Genomic DNA, 6000 nt, shown 5'->3' on the forward strand with positions numbered 1-6000 from the left:
GGCTTGCTGGGCCACACTCAGACCCGTAGGCCCATCAGGGTGCCCCTGGGTAGGCCGAGTGAAGGGTAACCCGCTGCACTCTTCCTTGGGCGAGCTAGATATCCCCAGCTCACCAACGGCTTCATTAACACGGTTCTAGCAAGGCCAGCATACCATGGAAGTCGTCCTCGTTGCCCTAGTCTGAGCGGTACTGAGAAAAACTCTCTGCTTACAAGTCCTTCTAGGACCTCATCCCTGAAGTCACCGTATCTCTAGGAGAAAGGCAGCTTGCACAGCAACTTCCACTACAGCACAGTTTTGTGTGGAACACTTCAGGTTTTTGGGAGAGGCACAGCACCCTAGGAGACCTAGGGCAGTCTGTCATCGAAGCAGTTCGCTACACGCAGAGCACCCTATGCAGAAAAGTTGAATCAGGGAAGAGCCAGGGAGGTAGCTAGGTCTCTTTTGACCTGCCAGTACCCACGGACACTTATGCTGTGTGTCAACCTGGTGATGGTGCCTGATGCGCCTGGCTTTGTTTTCCCACCTTGAAAGCTCTTCTTCTGCGCCTTGAAGCTCCCTTAAAAACACTGTGGTTGTCAGGCTTATACTCACGGCAGGCATGGCTGTGAGAGGGAAAAAGAGGTTACACGAAGAGACAGGGTATTTCAGTTTCTGAGTCAGAGCTCATCCTGCCTTGTTATGTAGCTAAATGGAAACTCAAAGTGAGCCCTAGCTTCGAAGGAGGGCCCTGATATGCCATGCAGCGGGATAGGCGTACAACAGCTTCTATGAAGCCTTAGTCACTCTTCTGCTTTAGCTGAAGGCTAGTAAGCTTTTCTGGACTCCTAGACCCCTCGCGGCAGCACTCGCTTCCCTACAAAGGCACTGAGCACCCCCAGGCTCTCCTGAGTCGAAGATCAACATTCAGACACGTAGACCCTTCGGAGTACCCGTGTCTGTGCCGAGTGAAGGAGAGCATGATGCACACTTCGTCGCGGGACCTAGATTTTCTCAGCTCACCAATAGCCTCAGGAACATGATTCTAGGAGGTGCAGCATGCCATGCAAGTCTGCCTGCTTACAGTAGTCCGAGCTGTACTGAGAAAAACTCTTTGCTTACAATTCCTTCTACCACCTCATAGCTGAAGTCAACCTACCTCTAGGAGAAAGTCGGCTTGTGGTCCAAGTGCAACTAGAGCACACTTTCTGGTATAATGCTACAGGCTTTTGGAAGATGCCCAGGAGCCAGGACACCTAGGGAATTCTTTCATTTAGGCAGTTCGCTACACGCAGAACACCCGGCATAGGAAAGTGGATTCTCCAAGACCCAGGGAGTAGCTAGGTCTCTTTTGACTTGTTAGAAAGCACAGATGCTTCTTCTGCGTGTCAACCTGGAAATGGCGGCCTTAGGAGTCAAGCCTTGTTTTCCCGTCTTGAAAGCTCCATTCAAGCGGCCTTAAAGCTACCTGAGAAACACTGTGGTTGTGGGACTTGTATTCACTCCAGGCATGGCTCTGGAAGAACATGAGTTATCTCGAAAGAAAGCGGGTGCTTCCAGGCTCTGGTTAGGAGCATATCCTGCCCTGCACTAGAGCTAAGGGGAATCTTGACGTGCACTCTACCCTGGCCTACAGCTCTGATTTGCCCTCCAGAAGGGTAGTTGTGCAGCCTTTTCCTTGAGTCCTTAGTCACAGTTCTGCATTAGTTTAAAGGTACTAATCTTCTCAGGACTCCAGTCCCACTCGTGCCAGTACCCGTTTCCGTACAAGAACTCTGAGTACCCCAGGGCTCCCCTGGGCTTGCCGGGCCACACTCACACCCGTAGGCCCTTCACTGTGCCCCTCTGTAGGCCGAGTGAAGCATAACAAACTGCACTCTTTCTTGGGAAAGCTAGATTTCCTCAGCTCACCAGCAGCCTCTGGAACACGGTTCTGGCAAGTCCAGCATACCATGGAAGTCTGCCTCATCGCCCTATTCTGAGCTGTACTGAGCAAAACTCTCTGCTTTGAAGCCCTTCGAGGACCTCATACCTGAAGTCACCGTATCTCAAGGAGAAAGACGGCTTGCATTCCCACTTCCACTAAAGCACAGTTTTCTGTGTAACACTTCAGGCTTTGGGGACATGCACAGGGCTCTTAGGAGACCTAGGGCAGTCTATTGTCTAGGCACGTCGCTACATGTACAACACCCTGTGCAGAAAACTTGATTCTGGGAAGAGCCAAGTAGCTAGCTAGGTCTCTTTTGTCCTCTTAGAAACCACAGATACTTACGCTGCGTGTCAATCTGGAAACAGGACCTGATGGGACTAGCCTTGTTTCCCATCATGAAAGCTCCTTTTATGCGCCTTGAAGCTAAGTGAAAAACACTGTTGGTGTCGGGCTTATACACACGACAGGCATGGCTGTGAGAGGGAAAAAGAGGTGTCACGAAGAAACATGGTATTCCAGTTTCTGAGTCAGAGCTGATCCTGTCCTGTTCTATAGCTAAAGGGAAACTCAAAGTGAGGCCTAACTTCGAAGGAGGGCCCTGATATGCCTTACAGCGGGTTAGGCGTGCAACAGCTTCCATGAGGCCTTAGTCGCTCTCCTGCTTTAGTTGAACGCTAGTAAGCTTTTCAGGCCGCCTAGATCCCTCGCGGCAGCACTCGTTTCCGTACAAGGATACTGAGTACCCCCAGGCTCCCCTGGGCTTGCTGGGCCGCACTCAGACCCGTAGGCCCATCAGGGTGCCCCTGGGTAGGCCGAGTGAAGGGTAACCCGCTGCACTCTTCCTTGGGCGAGCTAGATATCCCCAGCTCACCAACGGCTTCATGAACACGGTTCTAGCAAGGCCAGCATACCATGGAAGTCGTCCTCGTTGCCCTAGTCTGAGCGGTACTGAGAAAAACTGTCTGCTTACAAGTCCTTCTAGGACCTCATCCCTGAAGTCACCGTATCTCTAGGAGAAAGGCAGCTTGCACAGCAACTTCCACTACAGCACAGTTTTGTGTGGAACACTTCAGGTTTTTGGGAGAGGCACAGGACCCTAGGAGACCTAGGGCAGTCTGTCATCGAAGCAGTTCGCTACACGCAGAGGGCCCTATGCAGAAAAGTTGAATCAGGGAAGAGCCAGGGAGGTAGCTAGGTCTCTTTTGACCTGCCAGTACCCACAGACACTTATGCTGCATGTCAATCTGGTGATGGTGCCTGATGCGACTGGCCTTGTTTTCCCACCTTGAAAGCTCTTCTTCTGCGCCTTGAAGCTCCCTTAAAAACACTGTGGTTGTCAGGCTTATACTCACGGCAGGCATGGCTGTGAGAGGGCAAAAGAGGTTTCACGACGAGACAGGGTATTTCAGTTTCTAAATCAGAGCTGATCCTGTCCTGTTTTATAGCTAAGGGGAAACTCAAAGTGAGCCCTCGCTTCGAAGGCGGCCCCTGATATGCCTTACAGCGGGGTAGGCGTGCAACAGCTTCCATGAGGCCTGAGTCGCTCTTCTGCTTTAGTTGAACGCCAGTAAGCTTTTCAGGCCTCCTAGATCCCTCGCGGCAGCACTCGTTTCCGTACAAGGATACTGAGTACCCCCAGGCTCCCCTGGGCTTGCTGGGCCGCACTCAGACCCGTAGGCCCATCAGGGTGCCCCTGGGTAGGCCGAGTGAAGGGTAACCCGCTGCACTCTTCCTTGGGCGAGCTAGATATCCCCAGCTCACCAACGGCTTCATGAACACGGTTCTAGCAAGGCCAGCATACCATGGAAGTCGTCCTCGTTGCCCTAGTCTGAGCGGTACTGAGAAAAACTCTCTGCTTACAAGTCCTTCTAGGACCTCATCCCTGAAGTCACCGTATCTCTAGGAGAAAGGCAGCTTGCACAGCAACTTCCACTACAGCACAGTTTTGTGTGGAACACTTCAGGTTTTTGGGAGAGGCACAGGACCCTAGGAGACCTAGGGCAGTCTTTCATCTAAGCAGTTCGCTACACGCAGAGCGCCCTATGCAGAAAAGTTGAATCAGGGAAGAGCCAGGGAGGTAGCTAGGTCTCTTTTGACCTGCCAGTACCCACGGACACTTATGCTGCGTGTCAACCTGGTGATGGTGCCTCATGCGACTGGCTTTGTTTTCCCACCTTGAAAGCTCTTCTTCTGCGCCTTGAAGCTCCCTTAAAAACACTGTGGTTGTCAGGCTTATACTCACGGCAGGCATGGCTGTGAGAGGGAAAAAGAGGTTACACGAAGAGACAGGGTATTTCAGTTTCTGAGTCAGAGCTCATCCTGCCTTGTTATGTAGCTAAATGGAAACTCAAAGTGAGCCCTAGCTTCGAAGGAGGGCCCTGATATGCCATGCAGCGGGATAGGCGTACAACAGCTTCTATGAAGCCTTAGTCACTCTTCTGCTTTAGCTGAAGGCTAGTAAGCTTTTCTGGACTCCTAGACCCCTCGCGGCAGCACTCGCTTCCCTACAAAGGCACTGAGCACCCCCAGGCTCTCCTGAGTCGAAGATCAACATTCAGACACGTAGACCCTTCGGAGTACCCGTGTCTGTGCCGAGTGAAGGAGAGCATGATGCACACTTCGTCGCGGGACCTAGATTTTCTCAGCTCACCAATAGCCTCAGGAACATGATTCTAGGAGGTGCAGCATGCCATGCAAGTCTGCCTGCTTACAGTAGTCCGAGCTGTACTGAGAAAAACTCTTTGCTTACAATTCCTTCTACCACCTCATAGCTGAAGTCAACCTACCTCTAGGAGAAAGTCGGCTTGTGGTCCAAGTGCAACTAGAGCACACTTTCTGGTATAATGCTACAGGCTTTTGGAAGATGCCCAGGAGCCAGGACACCTAGGGAATTCTTTCATTTAGGCAGTTCGCTACACGCAGAACACCCGGCATAGGAAAGTGGATTCTCCAAGACCCAGGGAGTAGCTAGGTCTCTTTTGACTTGTTAGAAAGCACAGATGCTTCTTCTGCGTGTCAACCTGGAAATGGCGGCCTTAGGAGTCAAGCCTTGTTTTCCCGTCTTGAAAGCTCCATTCAAGCGGCCTTAAAGCTACCTGAGAAACACTGTGGTTGTGGGACTTGTATTCACTCCAGGCATGGCTCTGGAAGAACATGAGTTATCTCGAAAGAAAGCGGGTGCTTCCAGGCTCTGGTTAGGAGCATATCCTGCCCTGCACTAGAGCTAAGGGGAATCTTGACGTGCACTCTACCCTGGCCTACAGCTCTGATTTGCCATCCAGAAGGGTAGTTGTGCAGCCTTTTCCTTGAGTCCTTAGTCACAGTTCTGCATTAGTTTAAAGGTACTAATCTTCTCAGGACTCCAGTCCCACTCGTGCCAGTACCCGTTTCCGTACAAGAACTCTGAGTACCCCAGGGCTCCCCTGGGCTTGCCGGGCCACACTCACACCCGTAGGCCCTTCACTGTGCCCCTCTGTAGGCCGAGTGAAGCATAACAAACTGCACTCTTTCTTGGGAAAGCTAGATTTCCTCAGCTCACCAGCAGCCTCTGGAACACGGTTCTAGCAAGGCCAGCATACCATGGAAGTCTGCCTCATCGCCCTATTCTGAGCTGTACTGAGCAAAACTCTCTGCTTTGAAGTCCTTCGAGGACCTCATACCTGAAGTCACCGTATCTCAAGGAGAAAGACGGCTTGCATTCCCACTTCCACTAAAGCACAGTTTTCTGTGTAACACTTCAGGCTTTGGGGACATGCACAGGGCTCTTAGGAGACCTAGGGCAGTCTATTGTCTAGGCACGTCGCTACATGTACAACACCCTGTGCAGAAAACTTGATTCTGGGAAGAGCCAAGTAGCTAGCTAGGTCTCTTTTGTCCTCTTAGAAACCACAGATACTTACGCTGCGTGTCAATCTGGAAACAGGACCTGATGGGACTAGCCTTGTTTCCCATCATGAAAGCTCCTTTTATGCGCCTTGAAGCTAAGTGAAAAACACTGTTGGTGTCGGGCTTATACACACGACAGGCATGGCTGTGAGAGGGAAAAAGAGGTATCACGAAGAAACATGGTATTCCAGTTTCTGAGTCAGAGC

The sequence above is a fragment of the Eubalaena glacialis genome, chromosome 9 (assembly GCF_028564815.1).
Source record: "Eubalaena glacialis isolate mEubGla1 chromosome 9, mEubGla1.1.hap2.+ XY, whole genome shotgun sequence".
In the NCBI taxonomy this organism is placed as follows: domain Eukaryota; kingdom Metazoa; phylum Chordata; class Mammalia; order Artiodactyla; family Balaenidae; genus Eubalaena; species Eubalaena glacialis.